Source organism: Peromyscus leucopus, chromosome 1 (assembly GCF_004664715.2).
Source record: "Peromyscus leucopus breed LL Stock chromosome 1, UCI_PerLeu_2.1, whole genome shotgun sequence".
Taxonomy (NCBI): domain Eukaryota; kingdom Metazoa; phylum Chordata; class Mammalia; order Rodentia; family Cricetidae; genus Peromyscus; species Peromyscus leucopus.
In genome coordinates, this window is record NC_051063.1 from 4,465,078 (window position 1) to 4,491,628 (window position 26,551).

At 51.9% G+C, this 26,551-nt stretch overlaps 1 pseudogene; it reads right to left on the reverse strand.

The window, feature by feature from the left end:
• The window catches only part of LOC114703461, a 50,302-nt pseudogene extending 29,566 nt beyond the window's left edge, over positions 1–20,736 (reverse strand).
• Between the last annotated feature and the right edge of the window lie 5,815 nt (positions 20,737–26,551).

The following is a 26,551-nucleotide window of genomic DNA, read 5'->3' on the forward strand; positions in this document are numbered from 1 at the left end:
GTTCTCCCTGTTGGCACCAATGCCTTTAGGACCCTCAGCTAGAGTGGCTTTCTGTGGTCTCTAAGCTAGGTGGGTTGGGCACTGCCAGCCCTTGGGACCATGTCCAGAGGCACAGCAATCTTTCCCTTCAACTTCTGAGGGTCAGGGAGAGGGGGCTCTGAAATCCACAGGAACCAAGGGGCCTATTATCTCTGTCCTCGGTTCTCTTGGAAACCCCAATGTGTTAGGTCAGAATGGAGTCAGCTATAAATGGCAGAAGCTCAGAAAAGACTGGTAACTTACTTGAGGTCACAGAGCAGGACTGTGGGGTTCTGACCTGCAGGGGCAGGAGGGTGCTGGTCCCCAGTCCTGCAAGCCACAGTGATGACAGAGAATGAAGTCCTGCACAGGGTGCTCCAGCTGTCTGTCAGAGATGACGAGCTGAGGGGCAAAGCGAGGGGCAAGCAGCTAGCAGGGTGAGCGTGGTAAGGGTCTCCCCGGTGTGGGAGCCGATCTCTAGGGGATCAGCATGGTGAGGGGGACACAGGACTGTCTTGGAAAATCCCAGCTTTCCCAGGCAGGTGACAGAACCCGCTCTCCCAGCCAGGCCCAGCAACGTGGAGGCCAGAGCCACCTGACTCTAACTATAAATAGAGAGATGACGGAAGGCTCCGGAAGCCCAAGGGAGGCCAGAGAAAGGGAGTCGATTCTCCCTAGAGACTGAGGAAGACACACACGAGGCATCCTCCTGCAGTGGGCCTTCAAGGTCAGCTTGGAATCCTGCAGAAGGCTGAGGAGGGGAGTCTTGGCAGGCACTGGCCCAGAGGGTGGGGCAGAAGTGTGCAGAGCTGTGGCAGACGGCAGGTCCCAAAGGCCAAGGGCTTTGGAGGCCGGAGGGGAGGCTCTGTGCTGCGTGCAGAGTCTGCTCATACAGCAGTCTGGCATCGTGTTGAATTGGACTAACGTCCAAGAACGAGAAAGGCGTAAGAACAAAGAGTGAGTGATTCAAGGCCGCTGGGGGCACGGTGCCAGGAAACACACAGCCAGCCTTCCCGTGGAACAGGAGCAGATTATGGGATTCCGGAGGTTGCCAGCTGTTTCCAAGCATGTTTCTCCACTGAACTCCTGACGCCTGGCTGGGCACAAAGTCACCTGAAATGAAGACTGTATATTCCAGTTTTCCCTTTAAGATATCTACAGTTCTTCTGTGGGATAGAAAGCTTTTTTCATCTCTTCTTTGCTGGTTGTAATATGCACATGCTTATTGGAGCTGGGGCGGCCATTTGTGGCCGTGTAGAAGCCACATCTAAGATGACTAAGAAACAAGTGGCGGTGTAGGCACCACCGTGGGACTGCCATACCAGCCCCGGAGCCGACACCTCCACATTGGGTTTACTTTGGAGGAAAAAAAGAAACCTGCAGTATTTGCACTATTGTGGCTTTGGGGTTTTCTTTCTCCTATAGATGAACGTATCCTGAGTACACACAGGTCGTTTGTGACCCTCTCAAGAGCCCTTATATACAGGGATTCTGTTCCTAGGCCATTTTACACCCAATAAACACCACGGACATGCTATGTGATTCCATGCAAGAAATTAGCAGGACTTGATCCTTTCTGGAATCTTCCCTTGGGAAATATCAGTGGAAGGCCTGACCATGTGGCATAGTTGATGCGGAGAGAACTCTGTACCAGGGCAGTCTTCCCTCCAGGCAGTCTTGTCTTTCTACTCCCGAAGTTAGCACCCTGGGATCACCAGGGTTCCTGAAACTGTGTATTCCAGGCTAGCTGGCCATGAGCTGCCAGCTCACGCTCCTGTCTCTGCCATCTATCTCTGCTGGGATTACAGCGTTGAGCCACCACATCCAAGGTTTTACATAGATCCCAAGGATTAAACTCAGCGTCGTCAGTCTCTGACAGCAAGGGCATTCACTCCCTGAGCATCTCCCTGCACCCCGTTGGTTCCTTCTGTTCCCCTCCCTGAGTGGGTGGATTGAATGATCATCCCGTGACAATGCCAACCATGAAAGCCACCGTGCCATGAAGACCCCAGGGCAGCCCTTGCAGTACCCAGATTTCCATGAGGGGACTGTGAACACGTCTCTTCCCCTTGGCGAGGATGGAAACCTAGATTCTGCCATTCACAGGAACAGCTTTTCACTGTGTCACCCAGGGATGTGCTGTTCAAGGCCAGTGCACATCCCTGTGCATCAGGTTCACTGGAGGGGAGCAGGAGAAGGAGCAGGAGGCAGCTGAGAAAACATTGCCCTGCAGCTTGGGCTGTCTCTCTGACTCTTACATTTGCTTTTGTTGAGGTCACAGGACCTTCAGTGGGGACTGGGGAGCTGGTAAGGGCATTCTCAGGGGGCTTCAGGGACCGTGCAAGGCCCTGGGCTCACACCTCCCTTCCCAACATCCATCCTCCAACAGGCGTTACATCCCAGGCCTGGGGGAACAAGTCGCAGAGGTGAGGCAGAGGGAGCATGCACGCTGCAGGGTGAGCAAACATGGATTCAGACTGCCCGGGTGGGAGTCTCACTCCCCCACCAGTTCTGAGAGCCCCGGTGCTCTGACCTGGCCCGGCCTCCCAGTCACGGTGGCATCTCCTAAGGCACTGTGAGCAAGAGGTGACTCAACACGCGTCAGATTTTAGGACAGTGGCGTGGTGCCCGAAACCGGCCCACGATACATGAGCTGCCTGTACGTCATCAGCATCATGAGCACGTCGCTGCAGGGGAGTAACTTCACTGAAACTCAGACCCCCACAGGCCTCTTGAAGAAGGACATGACCAGGAGGAGTGTGTGGCTTCTCGCTTCCTACTTTGTAAAAGAACACTCTCCTGATGTATCACGTCCCACTCCTGAAAGGGCCTTGGTGACTCTAGCTCAAGTGAGGAGTCAGCATCCTGCTCAGGGTCAGAGGTGGGCCAGGGGTTTGGAGCGTAGACCCTGCCCAGGCTGAATTTGAGATCTGCTTAATATGCACCGGTTCCTTTGGTTATGAGACAGGCTGGTGCGAGCGCCTGCCTGCGGGTTTAAACTTGACTCCATGCAGCTGGTGACAGTCTGGAGTTGGTGGCAAGGGATACCTGGGGCCAGGGCAGTGTAGGGGCACGAGCTTCCCAGGACTGGCCAGTGGATGCCCCTGAAGGCTGGCACCCAGCAGTTCCCTACGTGGGGATGATGTGCCCCAGCTCCTGCCGCAGCTGAGTGTGGCTTTATCCCGGCATTGAATGAGAAGCTGGTGCCCAGGACAGTTCAGGATGGGAGAGCTGGTTCTCTTCCCAGCTGCTTCCTGCCCCAGGAGGCTGGCTCTACTGCCCAGTCCTGCCTATGAGGAACCAAGACCTGAGACCCAGGTTGGGCCCGCCTGATCCCAGAATCCCCACCTGACCCCACCGTGCCTAGATAAAACCGTTGCCTATATACCTGGGGTGCACAGCTAGCCAGGCACACATTCACTCTCTCTTCCCAGCTCCCTCCAGCTGTGTCCTCTTTTTCACTTTTTACAAAGATTTGGTGACTTTGAACCCCAGTGAGTCACAGAAGCAACAAGTGAGGTGTCTCTAGAACTCTTGGAGCTGGGGGGCAGGGGGCGGCACAGCGGCAGCGTGTGACCCACAACGGGCCTCTGCAGCCAGGGAGCCTGCAGGCAGGGTGTGAAGGCAGCTGGAGGGCTTCCTGGTGTGGGCAGCTCCCCCTAGGCACGGCAGGAAGGTCCTGCACCAGCCAGATTTGCTGCCAGCTGGCTGGTGACCTGGGGCCTGGCAAATCTTCTGCCTCTGCCTGTGTGTCCCTGTGTAAAGCAGAGTCACTGCAGGACTGGAGATGTGACTCGGTTGGTAGAGTGCTTGCAGAGCCTTGGGTTCGATGCCCAGCACCATATAAACTGGGTGTAGAGGTCCGTGCCTGTAATCCTAGCACAGAGGAGGAAGAGGCAGGAGGATCAGAAGTTCAAGCTGTGTAGTGAGGGAAGACCAGCTTGGGCTGTAGATCCTGGAAAAAGAGAGAAGTGGGGAGATGGCTACAGGAGTAGGGCTTCGTGGATGAGCACTGGATGAGGAGTCTAGACCCCTAGGTCCTACTGCAGGGCTAACCTGGCACGGAACTTGGATGGGCATCACGACCGGCCCCACCAGTGTTTGCCTGGTGCTCCATGCGTTATCTGGGTCTTACTGAAACTTCACAACCACTTTACTCGGCTGGTGCACTGTGTTCAGATGAAGAAACATGTCCAGAGAGGTTGGCTGACGGGCCAGAGGCTACACAGCAGTCACGTGGTAGTCCAGAGTCTGGGAGCATGGTGGGGATCCAGGATCCTGGGTCGCTCACACTCTGACTCCTTCTCCCCTTCACCTTCTTTCTCTCCCAGGCTTCCAGTCACGGTCACAGTGCCATTCTGTTCCTGGGTGCTTTGTGGCCCCAGCTGCCATTTACGTCAGGGAGTGTCCCCCCCCTGGAACTCGGTGCCCTCACTGGCCTCTGCTGTATCCTGACCCATCCCCAGGCTGGTGAGAAGACCCTCTAAGGACAGGGGACTGGTATAGCCAGAGTTTTCCTGCCTGGCCCACAGTCAGGACAAATCTTTGTCACCCGCCAGTCCCACAGCCGCTCAGACCCAACCAAGTAAATACAGAGACTTATATTGCTTATAAACTGTATAGCCGTGGCAGGCTTCTTGTTAACTGTTCTTATATCTTAAATTAACCCATTTCTATAAATCTATACCTTGCCACATGGCTGGTGGCTTACCGGCGTCTTTAATGTTGCTTGTCCTGGCGGTGCTGCAGTGTCTCCCTCCTTCTTCCTGTTTCCCAATTCTCTCTCTCCTTGTCCCGCTATACTTCCTGCTGGTCACTGGCCATCAGTGTTTTATTTATATAGAGTGATATCCACAGCAGACTGGAGAGGGAGAGGTTTCACCCCCTGTGCCCAGGCTCTGTTGGCTAAATTTAGGTGCTGGGATGCAGAAGGAAGATGGTAATTAAGGGGTGTTCTGCCACTTTCCTATTGCATCCCTTGAGCAGTCACACGCCACTCGCCACTCGGGAAAAGAGGGAGGAGGCTTGGGTGGCCCAGAAGAGAAGAAAAAAAACAGATGGACAGCTGGGTTTGGGGGCAGGGCGTCCAGACCTGAGGGCTTCACACTCTGAGGCGCAGGGGCTGCCTGGGCTGTATGGTGTCCTGGGGCCCTGGGACCCCGCAGGAAAGGTTACAGAGGACAATTTTCCACAACACACCCCAAGGGCTTCCTCTAATTAGCACTGTTCACAATCCCTAACTTAGTGCTGTAACCCTCAAGAGCTCTGCCCCAGAGAAAGGGGCCAGCCATCCATGGTGGGGAAACTGAGTTGCCTGGGGAGACCTTAGCCATGGCCTCTTTGAGTCTGGCCCAAACATGGTCATCTATCGCTCTGTAAGAGAGACGCTAGAGGAAGTTTTGTAGAAGAGAGGCAATAGCAGGACCCTGGAACACAGCAACTACCTTGGGGGGGGGGTTGAAATGTAATTAAATTGGTTAATTTATTATATGTAGGGAGCATGTGCTAGAGGTTGACTCTGTGTATCTTCTTCAGTTGTTCCCTAAGTTTGTTTTACGATTTATTTTTTAAATTTATTTATTTATTTATTTTTGGTTTTTCGAGACAGGGTTTCTCTGTGTAGTTTTGCGCCTTTCCTGGAGCTCACTTGGTAGCCCAGGCTGGCCTCGAACTCACAGAGATCTGCCTGGCTCTGCCTCCCGAGTGCTAGGATTAAAGGCATGCACCACACGCCCGGCTTATTTTTATTTCTGTGTGTGTGTGTGTGTGTGTGTGTGTGTGAGAGAGAGAGAGAGAGAGAGAGAGAGAGAGAGAGAGAGAGAGAGAGAGAGAGAGAGAACATAGCAAGTACTCTTAACTGCTGAGCCATCTCTCCAGCACCTCACCTGATTTTTGATGATGGAGCTCACTGATTGACTAGACTCCTTGGCCAGCAGACCCCAGTGGCCATCCTGTCTGCCTCCACATCACTAGGATCACAAATACACACCACAGCTTTCAATTGGGTGGTGAGATTCGAACTCAGGTCCTAATGCTTATACGGCAAGCGCCTATTGACTAAGCCATCTCCCCAGGTCCCTGTGGTTTTTGAAGCACTGTCTCAGGTATTCCAGGCTGGCCTCAAATTCCATATATAACTGAAGGTGGCTTTGGATTCCTGACCCTCCTGCCTTCCACGTCCAAGTTCAGGGGTTATAGGTTATATCACAATGCCTGATTCATGAGGTGGTGGGTATCAAACCCAGGGCTTTACACGTCCTAGACAAGGACTCCCATCAAGTGCCTCTGTAAAGCAGGTAAGTGAGCTACCCAAAGGGCACAGGCTGCCTGCAAAGACAGCTGGAGGTATCTGTGCAGGGGTCTTCCTGCCTGCTGCTTTATCCTTGGCAGCATGAAATGCAGACCTGAATCACCCAATTAAAAAATGGGCAAGGATTTGAATACACATTTCTCCAAAGATCTGCAAATGGCCAATAAACACATGCAAAGCTACTTCTCTACACAACTCACCAGGGAAATGCAAATCAGAGCCACAATGAGAAGCCACTTCACACACGCTAGGGTGGCTGGATTATAAAGCCAGGCAGACAATAGCAAGAGCTGGCAAGTGTGGGAAGGGATTAGAACTTCTGTGCACCGCCGGACGCAAGGCAAGGCGGCGACATGGTTGCTTTGGAAAACCCCTCGGCAGCTCCTCAGACAATAAACCGTAGAATTACCAGATGTCTCAATAATTGCACTCCCAAGTACATGCCCCAGGGACTGAAAACAAATGTCCCCCAAAGAGTTGCATGGGAGTGTTCTTAGACATAAAATAAAATGGAAATCCTTTAAAGGTCTCTTATATGATGAATGACTGTGGCCACACAGTGGAATATTATTCAGCAATGAAAAGGAGAGAAGCACTGATACACGCTACTAAATGAAAGGGCATGGAAAACGTCATGCCAGGCAAAAGAAAAGGCAAATGGCCACACGGCATGTGAGCCTCTGTACCACCCAGGCAAATGTATGCAGGCAGGAAGCACACTTGAGAATTTTAGAGGACGAGGAACAACTGCTCATGGAGGGCAACAAGATTTAAATGGTATTAATGGTGACTAAAACAAGGCTGGAAATATATCCTAAAAAATGAAGCATACAGTTAGAAGGGTGAGCACTTAAAAAACATCTTAAATTTTATTTGTGTGTGTGTGTGTGTGTGTGTGTGTGTGTGTGTGTGTGTGTGTGTGCAGGTGCCCTAGCAGATCAGAATGGGTAGTCAGATGCCTTGGAGCTGGAGTCACAGGCATTTGTGAATTGCCCAATATGGGTACTGGGATCTGAACCTGGGTCCTCCGCAAGAGCAGTACATGCTCTAGATTGCTGAGCCATCCCTCCAGCGTCTAGACGGGGCTTGATAGAATGTAAATTACGTATCAATGAAGCTATTTCTTTTTTTTAAATCCAGACCAGCCTCTGAAATTTTTTGGACTGCAGATGAAGACCCACATACCATATGCCTAAATATTCCCAAACCCAACAAGCTGTTAAATAAAATATGTTCTCTTCTCCTACCTCGACATACACACCTTCACAGTGGCAAAACAGGAATGTGTGTAAGGCCTTGGTTTTTAAATGCTTGGAAACTGTTGTTTGGGTAGCCCACTGACAGGGACGGCTGTGTTTAGACAAGCGATAGCGTGATACATAATTCATAAATTTTTATTTTATTTTATAAAATGTCCACATCTTCATTTCACCAAAAATGACTAATTTCAGTGATGGTAGTGATCAAAAGAAATAGAGTTTGCCAAAATATAAACTGAGGGGCTGGAGGAAGGGCTCAGTGCTGGGGTGCTTCCCTTGCATTCTGAAGGTTCTGGGTTCGATTTCTACTAACTACAAAAGTAGTCAAAGACAAATTACAGTGAATGAAAGTTTTAAAGACTTGTTTAGTGAATGTATGTGTACCTGCAGGAGTTTGTGTGTGCCATGTGTGTGCAGGTACCTGAGGAGCCTAGAAGAGGGAGTCAGGTTCCTTAGAACTAGAGTTACAGACTGTCGTGAGCCATCACACGGGTGCTGGGAACCAAACCCAGGTCCTCTGCAAAAACAGTAAGTGTCATCTCTCCAGCAAATGAAATTTTAAAGTATTGTCCCCCAAAGATACTTTTTCTAACATTCAGAATTATTCATTGAAACAAAGAGGTAAAATAGAAATTATAATTAATGTGATAGTTGAAATCTTCATTTGAAATCAAATCTGAATGAGTTGTTTTTTGAAATTTTACTAAAATCCTGTTAACCATTTAAAAAAAATGATTAGCAATTGTAGTGTTCGGCACCCAGGAAGCAGTAAAAAATAAAATAAAATAAAATAAAAAAAATCAGCATCATATTTCATGCACATTATATCTAAATTTATATATACAAATATAAGAGTAGTATGAATTGTTTAAACATTGCAAAAGGTCCCTCAGCCACAGCGGGCATCATTGTGGATATTGCATCAATTCACAAGGATCTCTGGAATTGAGAGCTAGTGCACCAAGAAAAGCAGGGAAAGGGACCCCTCCGAGAAAAGACTTGGGTCTGCAAGAATGCACAGGGTTCTTGCTTTCTACAGAGGGCCAAACAGGTCCCTTAACATGTTAGCTTTCTGTTACTGTAGCAAAACACCAGAGACAACTCAAGAAAAGACGTACTTTAGCTCACAGCTTTGGAGGCGTCGGTCAGGAGACTTACTTTAGCTCACAGCTTTGAAGGCGTCGCCCGGGAGACTTACTTTAGCTCACAGCTTTGGAGGCGTCGGCCAGGCTTGCCTTTGGCCCTGTGTCAAGGTAACATAGGGTGGAGTAAGCTGTTCACTTTATTGTGGCCAAAAGGAAAGAGAGATAAGAGGAGGGTGGATTTCCACTCTACCCTTCCAGGGCACCCCCCAATGTGTGCCTAAAAACTACCATTAGGCCCCTCTCCACCATCTAATAATGCCAAGTTGAGCACCAAGTCTTTCACACACAGCCCTTTGGTGCCCTGGACTTCGGGAGACATGAAGAATCAAACTACAGCCTTCTAATAAGCACGTCTGCCGCTCAGGACACTCTCCCCCCTCCCATCCTCAGCAGCAGTCCCCTCTCGGGAGAGCAGTGACATAATCCATGAACAATGATGGCTTTCTCTCTCAGATCACACTTTGTGTCCAGAGCCCAGACAGGAGAAGAGGAGATGCTGTCTCCCTGACGGTGTTGGTAGTTAGAGCCCATGTCAAGAGCTGTATGGGGCTGGCTTTGAACTTAAGGGATGTCTTACCTCTTATTCCTGTCTCCCTGTGGTACTGAAGGAAATCTCAGACCTTCCATAGTCACTGCCCTGTGAACATCTCCATGTGGCCAACATTCGATTTACAGAGTTGTTTGGTTTTTAGCTGCAGCCTCAGAGACTCGGGTCAGGAGAAGCCGAGGGATGCTGTAATTCTAACCCCAGGTTACTTCTCTGCTGGATCACTGCCCGCTCCTCCATGCCCTTGTATATAAAACCCAATACAGCTCATCAGGCCCAGGGCTGGCTTCTCACTTCCCACTAACTTCTCTCTCACCTGTCCCTCACATTGAGCTAGCAAGGCCTACTCACAGACTGGTTCCTCTCCCTGAGACACCCTTTTGGCCTAAAATGCTTTTTAATAAGGTCTCATGTATCCCAGTCTGACCCTGAATTTTTATGCTGCTGAGGATGACCTTGAACTTCTGGTCCTCCTGCCTGTACCTCCTGAGTGCTGGAGTGGGCATCAGGCCTGGCTGATGTGGTGCTGGGGACTGAACCTGGGACCTCACGCATGCTAGGCAAGCACACTACCTACCGAGCCACACCCCAGCCACCGCTCTGCTTTCTGCCTTTCTCCCCCATCAGTTTCAGCTCTGGCTGTCCCTTGATATTCCATGTCGGGATTGGGCTCCTTCCCTCTGAGCAGGGTATGCCCACAGGAAGAGGGACTACTGGCCTGGTGGTTTTTTCCACCCAGGACGTCCCCTGGCCATGTTGGTATGGCTGACTGGCTGAGCAAGTGAGAGTCACATTCTAAAGGCTCAGGGGAGGGTTGGCCTTGACCTCCTCCTCACACTCTTCTCTCTGGTTAGGTCTCAGGGGAACGAGCAGATATCCACCCAGAGGGCCACTGCAGGGACAGATGAGGGGGACTTTGTGGCATCCTGAGATCTCAGCCCATCCACAGGTATTGAGTGGTGCAGCCACTCAAGCACAGGCCCAAAGTGGCCTGGCACAATGGGAACATCGGTAGCGGCGCATTTGATCTCCAGCCAAAGAACACCTGGAAGCTGTGTTCTTCGCGTGTAACAAGGGGTCTAAGAGGTGAAGGCCCAGGGCTCGTGTGCCGGTTTCAGGGTGTCTCCAGCTTTCAAGGTTGACTTTCAGTCTTGCAGCAGCTCAATGGCTGCTCTACCTCCAGGCAGCATGGCTACAACACCTGGCCAAAAAAAGGAGGTTAAGGTCGAAAGGAATTTACTTATCCCAGTGTGTCTCTTACTTTTCAAGATACATTTCTTCTGGAATTCCACCTGGTCAACTTCCAGTCATGCCTATTGGTCAGACATAGAGTAAAGAACAGGTAGGTAACAGAGGAAGAGAATTAACTGAGGCTAGCCCAATCCACCCAGAGCCATGGCAACCCTGTACAACCCTGTGTGATTAGCATGTGGTGTGGGAGGTACTGGGCAGGCTATGGGTAGTGGAGAGCTTACACCATCACCCAATGGAGGGGCGCCTGCAGGCATGGTGTCCTCCAGGCCACTGCGCCCCACTCAGACCCACCTGTACACCTGGCACCAGGGTTCAATCACGGATGCGGCCGAACAGGAGTGGGACTGGAACCCGGGCCTTCTAAGGCCCCCAGCAGGAGATGATGTCATGGTCGGCAAGCCCCCTTTAGTACACTTTGGGGCTAGTACAAGGATCTCTGTACCCAGAACCACAATGGGGAGGGAGACACTGGCCACAGTTGTCACCAACCCCCAGGGCACAGCCAGCTCATCAGGGTGGCTAGCTGGCAGGCAGCTAATTACCCTTGTCACCCACTGCCTTCTGGGAAAGACAGCTCTGTAATCTGCTTGTCAGATGGAGAGAGGGGTCTGCCCCTCCCCCACCCCCTGCTGAGGCCACAACTGACAGGAGGTGGCAGGGCAGCCAGCTGGAGCCATGGAGACCAGTTAGAGGGCAGATGGACAAATGATAAGAAGCAATGGGAGCAGGGGTAGAGAAATCATATCAGGCATGCTGTATCATGGAGATAGGTAAACTGAGGCAAGAAACCTATGTGCCCCCTGCTGCTAACCCAGGAGGAAAGGATGAGGTAATGGATATAAGGTCTCTAGTAGATGAGTCTCCAGGCTAGAGGTCCCTGAGAGGTCCTAGTGGGGACAGGCAGAGCAGAGGATGCCTCAAGGTGGATCTTGAAGGAGAGCAGAGAATTCTGGGAAAAGCATCTAGTCAGAAGCATGGATGAACAGTAGCAGCGAGACTCACCAGCAGGTCAAGGCCAGCCTGGAAACCTCATCAATAAGGGCAGAAAGAAGCCCAGGTGGAGGAGACCTGTGGGCAGGTGACTTCCACAAAGCCTTCCCTCAACTACGGTGCCTGGTCCCATTCCTACCTCACAGGTGAAGTACCAGGGTCAGAAGCCACATTCGCAAGTGACAACACAGGTATCCTACTCAGCTCAGCCTTTCTGCCTCGCCCGCCACCAGCTGGTTTCTCTGCAGCTGCGGCAGGGTGAGGAGCAGGTGTGTGTGTGTGTGTGTGTGTGTGTGTGTGTGTGTGTGTGTGCTGGGTGAGTCCCTTGTGTGCCAGATGAGAGAGCTTAGACTTGGAAGACGGGGAGCTATGGAAGATCTGAGTGAGAGGAAGGTGACGCACGACCAGGTTGTGCTGGAAAGAGTCTTTGGTTCTTTCTCCAAGTGGTTCCTACCCATAGCCCCTTGTTTGCTTCCTACCCAGGGCATGGAGTAATAGTTAAGTGTGTGGGGTCTGGAATCCAGATCTTGGGTTCAAGTCCTCCCCTGCCATAGAGCACTGTGCACCGTCAACTTCTCTGAGCCCCACCTAAAGCGTGGCATTGCCGGGCGGTGGTGGCGCACACCTTTAATCCCAGCACTCGGGAGGCAGAGCCAGGCTGATCTCTGTGAGTTCGAGGCCAGCCTGGTCTCCAAGTGAGTTCCAGGAAAGGCACAAAGCTACAGAGAGAAACCCTGTCTTGGAAAACAAAAACAACAACAACAACAATAAAAATAGAGTGGGATATCACAGCCTTGGTGTTGGGATTGATAGGATTAGGTGAATTTTGCCTTAAGACCTTCCACAAGTCAGTGCTGTGGCCAGCCTCTGCAGGCTTAGCCTCTTGGGAGGTAGAGTCAGGAGGACCTGGAGCACAGGAATTCTGAGCCAGCCTGGGCAACACGGGAAGAAACAAACGGATCTGTTAACAGTGCCAGGCAGGAGCGAGCATTCACAAGGCTGGCTGCTCTCTCAGCCCCTCAGCCCGCTGTTGTGTCTTCACCTGCCAGCCTCCTGGATTGCCGCCATCTCTCCCCCACTCTCCTAGAAGCGACAGCAGACTGGGGCCCTTGTCCCTGGTTGCATTCCCGTCTTAGGGCTGCGGTAACTAATGACAACCTGGGCATCTTCAAACAATAACGGATTATCTCCCAGCTCTGAAATCTTCAATAAAGTCCTGGTAGGGCCTCCCTCCAGGCATGTTCTGGGGGGACAACCCCTCCTTGCCCCTTCCTGGCCCCCCTTGCTGCTCCCTACCTGGAGCCTTGAGGCTTAGCCTGTGTCTGCTGTCATGTGACATCCTCTTCTTGCGTCAGTCTTTACTATTTTTCCTCCTAAGGATACCAGGTGTATTAGAATCAGGGCCACCCTACCTCAGCAGGCCTGCATGGTCAATGCCAGTCTCCGAATGTGACCCTACTCTGAGGTAATGGGGGAAGGCACTTGAGCATATCCTCTACCGGCAATTCAACCCCTGATAATCACCAAGCTCCCCCCAGCCCAGACACACACACACACACACACACACACACACACACACACACACACACACACACACTCCTGGCCAGAGAGGTGGGAGGAGGAAGAAGAAACAGCAGGGCCAGCGAGATGGCTCAGATGGCAAAGTCACCTGCTGCCAAGCCTGGCAACCAGAGCCCCACACCCAGAAGCCAGGAGAAAGGAGGGAAGTGATTCCTACAAGTTGTCCTCTGACCTCCACACGCGTGCCACACCACGCCGCCTCCACCACACGAAGTAAATACATAAAAAGATAACAAAGTGTTGATTTTGAAAAAGAATGAATGGGGCTCAGTGCTGGAGTGCTCTCCGGGCATCCCCAAACCCTCGGCTCAGTCCTTAGCACTGGTCACAAAGGAGTCATGTCCTGTCTTTGTGTTCCTGGGGCTGCATAGAGAACCTGTCCCCAGAGGGCTAGGGGATCGACTTTGTTTTCAGATTCTGTAAGTGGGGGCTGGAGACATGGCTCAGCCGTTTAGAGTACTTGCTGCTCTCCCAAAAGACCTGAGCTTGACTCCCAGCACCCACACGGCAGCTCACAACTGTCTAACTCCAATTCCAGGAGATCCAACACCCTCTTCTGGCATGTGTGGGTACCAGGCACACATGTGGTACATAACGTACACGCAGGTAAAACACCCATGCACACAAAATACAGAAAATTTTAAAGAAAAAAAACCAAACTTTGTATGTGTGTGTGTGCAGGTGTGCATGCATGTACGTATGGTCAGAGGCCAGAGAAAGACATCAGGTGTCCTGCTCCATCCGTTGCCCTATGCCCTATACCTTAGGTATCTCACTGAATTATCAGTCTCTGCTACCCATAGTGTACTTTACCACACCCAGCTTTGTATGTGGGTTCTGGGGATTCGAACACGGGTCTTTATGCTTGTAGAGCAAGAAGTCTTCTGCACTGAGCCATCTGGGAGATGGATTTTAATTTACAAAAATCTTATGGGATTTGCTCAGTCAGCTGGCTAGCCAAGTCACCCGTGACAAGAGTCCTTGGGGACCAGGTGGGCTGGGAAGCATTTCTCCTCTCAGAGGTTCAGGCCTGACTGCTGAGCCCAGAAAGGCTGACAGTGCTCTGTGCTCAGCACTGCTGCCACTCAGTATAGACGGGGATTCCCCGGGAGATGTCACAGCAGCTGGGGGCGACTGACTTCTCTGTGACAATGCTAATCCAGGGGCCCAAGCTGTCTGTGTATCAGTCAGTGACTCGCTGTGGGGGAAGGAGGGGATCCTGGGCTTGTGAGGGGATTGGGGAGGGGGCAGCAGCTGATATTGGGGTACAGTTGGATAAGTGAGGAGGGCCAGCTGGGGGTCTGCAGGGCATTTCCCAGGCCCCTGGACACCTACCTATGAGGCTGGGACATTGAATGGCCAGCATGGCTGAGCTCAGTGGGCCTGGAAGAGGGGCGGAAGTAACAGCTGTAAAGGTCAGCGGCCCTTGGGGCCAGGAACATCCAAATGCAAATGTGGAATTTACCCTCCTGCAGTGCCCGCTGGCCGGCCAGCCTGCCTGCTGCCTTGCCTGTCTGTATGCCAACCAGCAGCCCGGGCCTGGCAGGCACAGCAGAAATCCTGGGCCCTGCCAGGAGCTAGACAGCTCTAGGAATTCCCGTGTGTCCTGTGGTCCTAGGTGTGCAAGGGCTGGGTGGGATGTAGCCTTGGGGGTTCCAGTTATCTGCCCCAGCTTCCTCCTCCCACCCTCACCTCTCCTGGCTCCACCGCTGAAGGGCCAGGGAACAAGACCAGTTCTCTTTCCCACACATTCTGCTTCTCCCAGCTTCCTCCCAGGGTCAAGGGCAGCCAAGGGGATCTTACTGACCTTTCCATGAACTTGGGACAAGGCAAGGCAGACTGATGGAGCCCTTCAATGTGCAGGAACTTTCTGGGAATCCCTCAGTAGCCCTGCCGTTATCCCCCAGAAAACGGTTTGGAGAAGAGAGTCCCTTGACAAGATGGTACCCCAAACAACGGCAGAGCTGGAGCTCAAACTGGTCCCTAACCCGTACCTATAGGGGTCAGACCCCAGTCTTTGCTCAGAACCCTGCCTTTCCCCAACCTTTGTGATCAGCCTAGCAAGCTCCAGGTGAAAGACACCAGACACCAGGCAGGCTACATCACCTCCTCCTGTGTGTTAAAGGGCTGAGGACTCCTGTGCGCACACACCCTGGACTGTGCAGTACTGTGGTTCCATAGATTAAGCACTGTGACTAGGACTACATCTACTTCTAGCTTTTGCCATGTGACCTCACCATGGGTCTCCAGGGTCAGGGGCTCTTCTGGGCCAACCGGTGTCAGTTTCCCTGTGTGCTTATAACCCCTAGGACAGAGACCATCTCCTCCTCTCTCTGCCAGTCTCCCACCTGTCCCGGACACCTATAGCCAAGCTGGATAACATGTGGGTGTCCAATCCATCTTATTCTTGCCTGAGTGACAAACCTGCCACTCGGAGTCCCTGGGGATGCCGTCCACAGCTTCCTGAGAAGGCTTCTCGGGCCAGAACACGGCCAGTAGCTCAATCTTCATTTCCTGCCTCTGTCTACAGACCCATTCAGCCTCCATGCGTGCGTTCTCTCCCGTTCTCTGGTTTTCTCTCTGCGTCCTGGGTATGTCTCTGGGTTCTAAATCTTTTTATCGCCCTCTCATCCTCCTTTCTAAATGCTCTTTCTCATTCTTGGGCTTTCGTGCTTTCTTTTTTAATTTCCAAGGACATTTATTTGTTTGTTTGTTTGTTTGTTTGTTTGTAGGGGTGGAGTATGCGCCGGGGGACTGTGGAACTCAGAGGACAATTTGTACCATTCAGTTCTCTTCGTCTACCGTGTGTGTGGGTCCCAGGAATTGAACTCAGGTGGTCAGGCTTGGCGGAAAGCTCCTTTGTCCAGTGAGCCATCTTGCCAGCCCTCTCTGCTTTTCTTTTCTCTCCTCTTGGACCGTCTGTCTGTCTGGGTGGCTTGCCTTTCCCCATCATTTGTTCATCTCATAAGTCACCCCTCTCTCTCCCTCCCTCCTTCGCGACATCTGTGCTACTATTTGCCCCACCCCCACCCCCACCCGCTCCAGGGAGTCCTTCCCTACGGTCAGGTGATGTCACTGGTGTCTCCAGGACCATCCAAGCCTTTAATCCCTGTTGACATTCACTTAACGAGTTTCTCCCACTGTTGACGGAACCTCCTGCCCCACCCACGCTGGCCAGGATCAGAGTTCAGAGTTTCTGTAAAGCCATTTGGGTCCACAGAGTCACCTCCTGGGTGCAACCAGAAGAAATCCTGGCCGCTGGAGTCTCCTCGGTTTCCCTGGGGACCAGGTCAGCTCTAGAAGAAGAGTAGGTGTATCTGGAAGGCATAGTGTCACCGGGCCGGAAATCAGAGAGCAGAGGGGCCGCATGCTGGATCCCGGGCTAACTGTGGATAGACTCCCTGGGAGAGCACAGCGGATGGTTCCGGAGAGGGAAGTCCTCCGGGAGAGGCTGAGGGAGTCAGGGCTTGGAAATGAACCCTGTGATTGCCAAGGGAGGGGATGTTGACCTGCCCACTTCCCACTGAGCCTGCCCTCTGTCCTGAAGACAGAGCTGAGATTCAGAGGGCTCAAATCAGGGAGGGCTCCATGTCAGGCCAGGCTGTGGGGACTGAATCTCTGTCCATCACTCCCTAGTGAGGGCAATAACTCTGGGTGGGCCCAGTGATCTCAACCTCGGGTACCTTCAGAAGCCTATCATCGGAAGGCCGCCCGGAACAGGGTAAGAGCATCAGGGCTGCTTAGGGCAGATGATCTGGGTTGAAATCTCACTCTGCTCTTTGAGGCTGTGGGGTCTTCAGAAAGCACCTAACTCCTCTTAGCCTCAGTTTCTTCCTGTATGGAATAGGCAATTGCTATCTACATCCAGTGGTCCTTCAGGAGAAATGAGCACCACGTCACGTGTGCCACGTGCCTGGCACAATGTTCTTCAGCTCAACAGACAGCCGACTTTATAATTGCTGTCTTAAAGTTTCTTACCACACTGACACAGCCCTGTTCAAATATCAGATTGGCAAAGCTCACAGTTTGATAACATGCCTGCTGGCAAAGCCACAGGGGAGCAGGGCAAGCAGACAAGGCTGGGCTGGTACAGCTTGGGGACGCCACTGTGGAAGGCATTGTGACCCTCTCCACCCCGTCAGGACCTCAGATCCCCACACCTCCCCCAGGAGGGCCTCCACTTGCAGGTTTGCAAGCACCCACTGACGCAGCACACGTGGGAGATTATTTATTGCAACATTTAAAGTAATTGCCAAAGGCTGGAAACAAGCTAAGTGTGCATCAATAAGATCTGTTAACTAACTTGTGGTCCCTCCATATAAGGAAGTCCTGCATAGCCATAAACTGGGGATGAGGGCACTGTTTCCAAAAAAAAAAAAAAAAATGCCTTAGTGGTAACCAAGATGCATCTGCCAGGGAAGAAAGGCAGGTAGGAGAAGGATGTGCACACAAGGTAAAAGACTGCGGGCATGGACACCAGTGAAGGGTATGGTTCATACATAATATGTTCCAGGAAATAAGGATGCCTCTCTTTGCAGAGGGGAAATGGGGAGGCTGAAAGGACTCTTGGCTGCCTGGTGTGTGTGTGTGTGTGTGTGTGTGTGTGTGTGTGTGTGTGTGTGTACTCTCCCATTCCACAGCACATATGTAGAGGTCAGAGGACAACTTACGGTAGTCAGTTCTTTCTACCTTGTAGGTCTCAGGAATCAAACTCACGTCTTCAGATTCAGTGCAAGAGCCTTTTTACACCCTGAGTTACCTCCTAGCTCTGTTTTGGGGTTTTGTAGTCATTGTTTTAGAGAGGGTTTGTTTAGTTGGCTTGGAGATTTTTTTGTTAGTTTGTTTGTCTGAGATAGGATCTCTTGCTATATTGCAGGCTGGCCTGGAACTCATGGCAATCCTCCTGCCTCAGCCTCCAGAGTGCTGCTATCACACACCAGCATCCCCAGCTTGTTTCTGTGGGTTTTTTTTTTCTTTTTAAACTTGAATTTTGAACCTTGTGCATGTGCTGCTCATTCAAAATATAAACGTTAATTAAGCTGCGCATGGTGGTGCATGCCTGGAATCCCAGAACTTAGAGAAAGAGGCAGGCGGATCAGGAATTCAAGGCCAGTTTGAGCTACAGCCTGCCTCAAAATTAAACCACACACACACAACTTCTCATTATTTTATTGGTTTCATTTTCAGACCCTTCTGACTGAGACAAAATTTCAAATGTGTTTTGGGCTCCATAAAAATTTCCAGGGATAGAAATGGCTTCAGCACCCTCCCGAGGCAAGGAGAGTTTGGGACGAGGCTACATCTGCACCTGCGTAGACATGGTTTCATTGCAGTTTTGAGCACCATGGAAAGGTCTGTCCTCATTTTCTTCCATTCAATATCCTGTCCACTGAGACTGGCCAAGAAGGAGCTGGTGTGCATGAATGGACAGAGGGCAGTCTTGGGCAGAGCCCACCACTATCACTCACTTGAGAAAAGGCTGAACAAATATTTTCTCAACAGCCATTGTTAAGAAACTCCCCCCAGGCACTCAGACCCTGCTGGTGGCCAAAGTGTTCAAGAACCCCGCTGAGGGATGTTGGTCCGGCACCTGCCATGCACCTGTGCCTCCTCTCACCTAAAAGCAGGAGTCACAGCAGGATGGCCATCTCATCTGCCTCCACTTCCCACGGGGGTGCTGTGCCCCTGACAGAATTGAATCCCCAAACCCCCTCTTAGGGTCTAGCCAGCCCTCAGTGGTGTGGCCGCATCCAACACACCCATGCAGGTAGGCAGGAGCTCCGCTGCCAGGAGACGGTCTCCTGGGTTCTCACTCTTTGAGGTGGAGAGGACAGCATGGAGGCGGCAGGGTGCCACCTACCTTTCCAGCCGCGACGAGGGCGGGTGCTGGGCTCCAGGAGACAGGATGAGGGTAGTCGCCCACCACAGGTCACAAGGGGCTGCCTGGCGAGCAGTGGTCTCTTTTTCAGGTCTTGCTATGAGTGTAGGACTCCAGCACAGAGACACTGAGGGGAGAAGGTTTCTTGGCGCCCTGAACCCAAAAGGTCCTGTCTCAGCTTCCCAAGTGGAGGAGAGGGACCCGGCACTGGTCACACTGGCTGCTTATGAATCCATTAGGTACAGGACCTTTGGAACTTGGCATCATGAATCCTCAAGGAAGGCTGGGAGGACACCCCACCTCCAGAGACTGAAGATCAGGGAGGTGGCCACTTTACATGTCCCTAAGCCGCTGAACTGACCCCAAGGTCCTTTTCTCTCCATTATTCCCCTCATGTTCCTCGCCCTGTGCCTCGTGAGTGCTCATGTATCTGAGCCAGATCAGTCATGGGGCAATGGCCTTGAAGCCAGGTTTATGCCATGGAAAGACCTAAGCCAGCACACAGAGGAGGAACGGCTGAGAACATAAACGAAGATTCTGGAAAATGCATGGGACGGCCGCTGTCTCTCTAGAACATGAATATAAGGACGGGAGCAGGAGCTGACTCAAGCAGAGAGGTCCTGGGGGCAGGTGTCAGGAAGCCCTGTGAGGTTGAAGTTGAAAGAGACGTGTCTGGGGCCAGGATGTTTGGATGAAAGCCCAGCACTCACCAGCTCTGTGACCTGAGGCCACTTACTTAACCTTTGGGGGCCAGTTATTTCATCTATAGAATGGGGGTGATAATACACCAGTCCACAGAGCTGTTTGGAGGACCGAGTAAATTAAAACAAGCCCAGCACAGACCAGGGCAGCTGGGACAGAGCAAGCACTAAGGTTTGGCCATCTGTCATTTGCGATTATGACTGCTACCCTGGTCCTCTGTCTCGTATCCCAGTTCTAGGCCACTCAAATGTGTGGATCTATTTCTGCTGATTGGAGTGGAAGCAAAGACATGAGGCCCAGTTGGGGAGAAGGGACAGTCCTCCCTAGACAGTGAGGTGTTCCTGGCTCTGCTGACTTCAGAGTCCCATTGAGTGACCAAAGTCTGGCCGTGGTGATGGTGTCCCTGCCATACCCTATCTGCATCAGCTTCAAGGATCACTGTACCTATCTGACCTCCAAGGCCAGGCCCCCAAGACCTGGGCCCAGGAAGAGCGCTGGGAGAAATGACGTGTCTGGGAGGCACACCCTGGCAGCTCTAATGAGGCTTGCAGAGGCCAGAGACTGAGGGTGGACAGGAGGGCAGGGGTGAGGCAGCTGGACAGCTAAGTGGAAAAAGCTGCCGCCGCCGCTGCCGCCGCCGGCGGTTGCTCGGGTGAGCGAGCACACTCCCAGTCACTCGGCGGTAATAACCCTGATCCCCTCATTACCACTCCCACAGCTGATGCGTGACTCAGGCGGGAGCTGCCAAGGGCCCCTGCCTTCTGAACCTGGTTCCACACACCCTCCCCTGCCCCACATCTGTGCAACAGCTGGGCTCCAGGGCAGCCAGTACCTGGCAGGCTCTGGCACCATCTGCTTCCCCAGACTCAGGCTCCTCAGTGGGGGTGCTGGAATTGCTGGGGACCTGAAAGAGCAGGGCAGGGCTCAGGCTCACAAGGTCTAGGGTTTGGAGCGTCCATCCCTCATTCTGCTGTCTATAAAGAGGTAAGGGGTCAGGCTGGGGGCTCTTGATGGTTCTCCTAACACCTGAGCCTCAGTTTCCCTACCTGCATGGTGGGAAGCCCGCCTAGCCAGCACCCTCATTCTTCTCTGACCAACCACAGCTAGCCAGGATCTGACAGGCTTGTGTGTGCCTGTGGGAGAGTGCACATGTGTGTGCAGATGCATGCATGCAATTCATGTGGAGATCAGAGGATAACTTTGGGTGTTGTTCCCCATGTGCCTTCTGTTTGTTTGTTTGTTTGTTTGTTTGTTTGTTTGAGATAGGGTCTCCCGTTGGCCTAGAACTGCATTATGTATGTAGGCTAGGCTAGCTGACCAGGGGGCTTCAGGTGTCCACTTCCTCCCATCGTCATAATGGGAATTACAAACTCAGCCTGCTTGCTGGACCTGGCTTTTTATGTGAGATCCGAGGATAGAGTTCTAGTTCTCACACTTGCAAGGCAAGTACTTTACCAACTAAGCCATTTATCCAGCCCGAGGGGGGTTCTTCTGAGGACATCTGAACTACAAGTTTAATGGGGTGTGGATGGGATGAAATGGAAGGCAGAGGGGCATAATCATTGCTTCCCAAGCCTTCTGTCCCGTGCAGCCCCAGGCTGCCCATCAATTTGGGGGCACTTGATTTACTTTGTCTTACCCATGCTAGGGCCAGAGATTTTTCTTCCATGGCTGAGAGGAGTTGTCAGGATCCTTGGTTACAATAATAACAGCAAGGCTTTCTGAACACCTTCCAAGCATCCTGAGAAGGCACAATGCTAGGGCTAAGTGGTGTTGCCACAATCCCATAGGTTGGCATCATCACCCCCAGCTCAAAGATGACACGCACTGTGTAAGACCACATGGTTAGCCAATGGTAGCGTCAGGATGTGACCTAAGCTTTGTGTGACTCCAGAGCCTCTGCAGAGCCATGAAGCCACAGGTGACCCCTGTGCACAGTTGGGACCCATAGTGCCTTCCCTTCTAAAGGAGAAGCTCACCAAAGCTGGAGAGCCAGCTGCACCCTCATGTCCCCACCATCTGGCACCTAGCAGACACGTGACCATTGGCTAATACATAATGGAGTCAGCCTGCAAGCTCCATCAGGTAGAAGAGGCAGGGTCCCACGGGCAAATGACTGATATATTATCTCTCCTACTCTCATTTCAGGAAGGGAAAATGACACTGAGACTCATCTGAGAGAGGCAAGGGACTGGCCCGGGGTCATCCATCAAATCGGCATCAGAGTCAAGACTGAGCCTATGGGATGGTAAGATGACTCACGGGGCGGGTAAAGGCACTTGCTGTCAAGCTAGATGACCCAAGTTTGATCTCCAGGGCCCAGACAGTGGGAGGTGAAAACCAGCTCCTGCTAGTTGCCTCTGACCTCCATGTGCACGCTATGGTGTGCACCTCCCCTACCCCGTGAATAAATAAATAAAATGTCATTAACATAATAAAAAAGACTGAGCCTGTGGGCAACAGGCTTTCCCCACGGAGAAAACCTGGAGGCCTTAGTTGCTGGCACTAGGGGCCCTTTCCTTTCCTGAGGGGGCATGCCATCCCTGCTCCTCACCTCAGGCTAGAGTACAGCTCAGGCGGGTGCTCTCTGAGCACCCCACTTTATGGGAACACTGGGCTCCACAGGTCTCTGTTAGCTGGCTCCAGGGACAGGCTGTGTATGCAGTGAAGGGCCACCTCATCCTCTACTGTTGACACACCCGGCTCTTGTTCCGACCGCAAACACCGGGCCTGGAGAGATGGTCTTATTGGCTGGCAGTGTCCTATTCTAAGCTCCCCTCCTTGCTTAAACAGACTGCCCTGTTTGCCCTACCTGCCCAGCCCCCAGGACCTCACCAATACCCAGATCCCTGCCCTGTGGACAACTCACACCTCTTGTTCTGGTGGGATACCCCGTCATCACTGGGGAGACCTATGAAAGTTTTGAGGCCGGCCCCAGCCCCCTACTAATGCATCATGTCAATGTTCTGAATGAGGAAACCGAGACCCGAGGAGAATTGGACCCAAGGCACACACAGACGGTCAGGCCAGCACCCAGACACTCACTGTGATACACAACCTCTTCAATTGGGCATATGCTACTGCTTTTGCCCCAGTGATGCCTGAGCCACCAAATAAATGGTACCTCAAATCACCCCATGATGGCCTCCAATGGCTCACAACACCCCTTATAAGCGCCTAGAGGCCAAGGTCTGAAATAATTCATTCTTGAGTGAGACACACACATAAACACCTGGGGTTCCCAGCCCAAGACCTCCCAAAGTGATGCCCTGTTTAGGTATGGGAGATGAATGAATGAATCAGTGGACTTAAACGGAATAGGTCCGCTCCATCCTGGCCCAGCTTGGCTTCTCAAATCCCAGTCCCTGCTCCTCTAGGACTGGGGAGAGCTAGGAGAACTTTGGGTCCCTGTTCCAGCATCTCAAAAGGCTTATATGGATATATGTGATGTGTATGTGGGGTACGTGTGTGTGAGTGTTTGTGTGTGTCTATGAGTGTGTGTGTGGGTGTGTGTGGGTGTGTATATGTGGGGTGTGTGCATGTATGTGAGTATGTGTATATGGGGATGTGTGAGTGAATTTGTGTGTATGTATGGTGTGTGTGTATGTATGTGGGTGTGTGTGTATGTGGGGGGTGTGCATGTGTGTTTGTGTGTGTGTATGTAGTGGGTGTGTGTGAGTATGTGTGTATGGTGGGGTGTGTGTGTTTGTATGTATGTGAATAAGTATGTGTGTGTATGTATGTGGGGTATGTGTGCATGTATGAGTGTGTATGTATGATGTGTGTGGGTGTATATTGTATGAGTGCGTATATGTGATGTGTGTATGTGAGTGAGTGTGGGTGTGTGTGAATGTGTGTGTGTGGTGTATGAGTGTGTGTGTGTGTGTGTGTGTGTGTGTGTGGTGTTACATACAGGAGCATGTGCTTGCATGCATGCATGCATATGAGCTCTAAAGTGTTCCTGGAGAGGCTGGAGGTTGATGTCAGGAGTCTTCCTCAGTCGCTCTCTTCCCCCTGTCTCTGGAACAGGGCTTTCAGTTGAACTCAGGGCCTGATGATATGGCTAGTCTGCCCACTCAGCTTGCTCCAGGAAGGCCCTGTCTCTATCTTCTGAGCCCTGACATTACAGACAGGCCCATCTAGCATTTATGTGGGCTCTAGGGACTCAAACTCTCATTTACATGCTTGTGTAGCAAGTATTTTAACCACTAAGGTATCTCTCCATACTTCCCCCTTTAAAAACAGGGTCTCATGTATTCCAGGTTGGCCTCAAACTCACTATTTAACCGAGGATGACCTTGAACTTCTCTGATCCTCTGCCTCTACCTCCAGAGTGCTGGAATTACACTGGTTATGCAGGCCTGGGGCTAGAATCCAGGGCTTCGTGCATGCTGAGCAAGCCCTCTACAAACATCTTCATCCCTAGCCTCACAAAACACGGTCCCAAACAGGAGATGTGGTTTAATTATTAGAGTACTTGCTTAGCATGCCCTGAGCCCTGCGCTCAAACCCCAGTAGCACATAAACCAGGTTTAGTGGTGTAAATCTAAAATCCCAGCACTCTGGTCCTGTAGGCAGGAGGGTCCAGAGTTCAAGGTCATCCTCAGCTACACGGTGAGTTGGATGCCAGCCTGAGCTACAGGAGTCTCTGTCTAAAGAATAAAAATGCCATGGTCTCCTTGTTTCCATTCCTGAGCCCAGGCCAGCCCAGTCTTCTCTGGGCTGTTGTGGGTGACTCACTGCAGGCTGTAAACAACCCCCTGGAGCACCGGCTGTACCACCAAGGCCCTGGCACTCATCCTAGCCGTGCCGAGGGGAATCTAAAAGAAGACACTGTGCCCACGCACCCCCGATGGAAAAGAGAAGGTGGAAGAGAAGCAGGGGGAGGCTTCCAGATCTGTATCCCAACACGTGCCCAGGAGCCCTGATACAGCCCAGCTTTGCAGGGCCCAGCTGAACCTGAGGGGGGGGGGTTGGTGCACCAGCCGGGCTTCCTGGGAAAAGGGACCTGGAAGGAGGAGGTAGGATGGTCACTGGGAGCTGGGAGCCAGTAGCATGTCTGAGCTGCGTGACAGGCGCCTGGGAGACTGTAATGAAAGAAACCGAGACCCTAGGGCCCATAGAGATGGCTCAGTGGGTAATGGTGCTTACCAACAAGCCTGATGATCTGCGCTGGATCCCCAGAATCCACAGAGTAGAAACTGACTCCTGCAAGTTGTATGCCAACCTGCACATGTGCTCTGTGGTACATGCTTGTGTTTTCATGAATTGTCGGGGCACACACAATCACAGATGTAAATAAAATAAAAAGAAATCAAGACCCTCTGCCATGGAGAACAGAGGAGCAGGTTGTTAGGGGCGTGCAGGGAAGATGACTCCTTCACCACGGAAGAGCAGGACCTTGGAGACTTCCACATTCACTTGACAGGTGGAAGAAACTGAGGCACCGAGCAGACTGAAGACTTGCTGGGTTGGAGGAAGGTCCCAAAGCTACCCATGTAGGCTAAAGGTGAGTGTGACCTCTCTGGCATTCAGAAAGGATCCGAGTCCTATACTCTTCAACACTGCCCACAAGAAGCTTCTCTAGGATGCTCTGGGTGGGGAAGCACTGGGCCAAGGCAGACCTCCTCCCTATACCACGTGTGAGACGGGTTATAAGGTCCTTAGTGAATTGGCAGAGGCTCGTGGGTAAAGCCAGGCTCTACAGTCACCGAGCAGTGGGTCCTCACAGCTGAGCCTCATCCATCCCTGTCCTAGTCAGGGTTTCTGTTGCTGTAATGATGAAACACCATGACTAAAAGCAAGTCGGGGAGGAAAGGGTTTGTTTGGCTTACACGTCCACACTGCTGTTCATCACTGAAGGAAGTCTGGACAGGTCTGAAGCAGAACCTGGAGGCAGGAGCTGATGCAGAGGCCTTGGAGGGGTGCTACCTACTGGCTTGTTTCCCCTGTCTTGCTCAGCCTCCTTTCTTATAGAACCCAGGACCACCAGCCCAGGGATGGCACCACTCACAATGGGCTGGGCCCTCCCTCATCAATCACTAATTAAGAAAATGCCTTACAGCTTGCCTACAGCCTGATCCTATGGAGGCATTTTCTTAATTGAGGTTTCCTCCTCCCAGACGGCTTTAGCTTGTGTCAGGTTGACATAAAACTAGCCAGCACCATCCCTGTCTGTACCAGAGCAGCTGAAATTTTTAACTCCTGTCCATGCCAAAAATTGGAACTTTTAGTCTCCCTAGAAATGACCAGCTGGGGCCTGATGGCCTGGTGTCCAAACATTCAAGCATCTCCCAGCCTCAAACCCCCACTCCCCACCTTTGAAACCTTTTGCCACACAGTGCTTTATGCTCCTCTAGTGACTCAGTTTCCCCAGCTTCAACAGCCCTGACAGCTGTAGGCAGATCATGACACTGACATTTTAGAGGCCCCAGCTCTTGCTAAGTCAACAGTAGACACAGATTACTTAGCCGCTGAAATGTGTGGCTGCCTCCTACATGGTGGTTTGATAAGTCTTTATTGTCACCTCCCTCTGATGCTGCATCCCTGGAGCCTGTGGCAGCTTATTTACCCAGAGACAGGAGGCTGCTAGGCAGGGGAAGCTGGGTAATGATGGTACAGATCCCTGGTCCAGAACAATAGCCCAGATACATTACCTCGAACATCTTGCTTACCCTCTCTGGACACCCTGGAAATGACCTTCCATGGCATGCCTTAGTTTCCCAGACCTGTGGACCACTCACGGATACAATCTTAGGCCCCAAAACAAAACAAGCAGCATCCTCTCAGATCATTACACCAGCCCTCTGCTCTAATCCTTGCCCTCAGTGATTTGCCAGGCAAGGTCCCTGGACTCTTCCCTGAGAT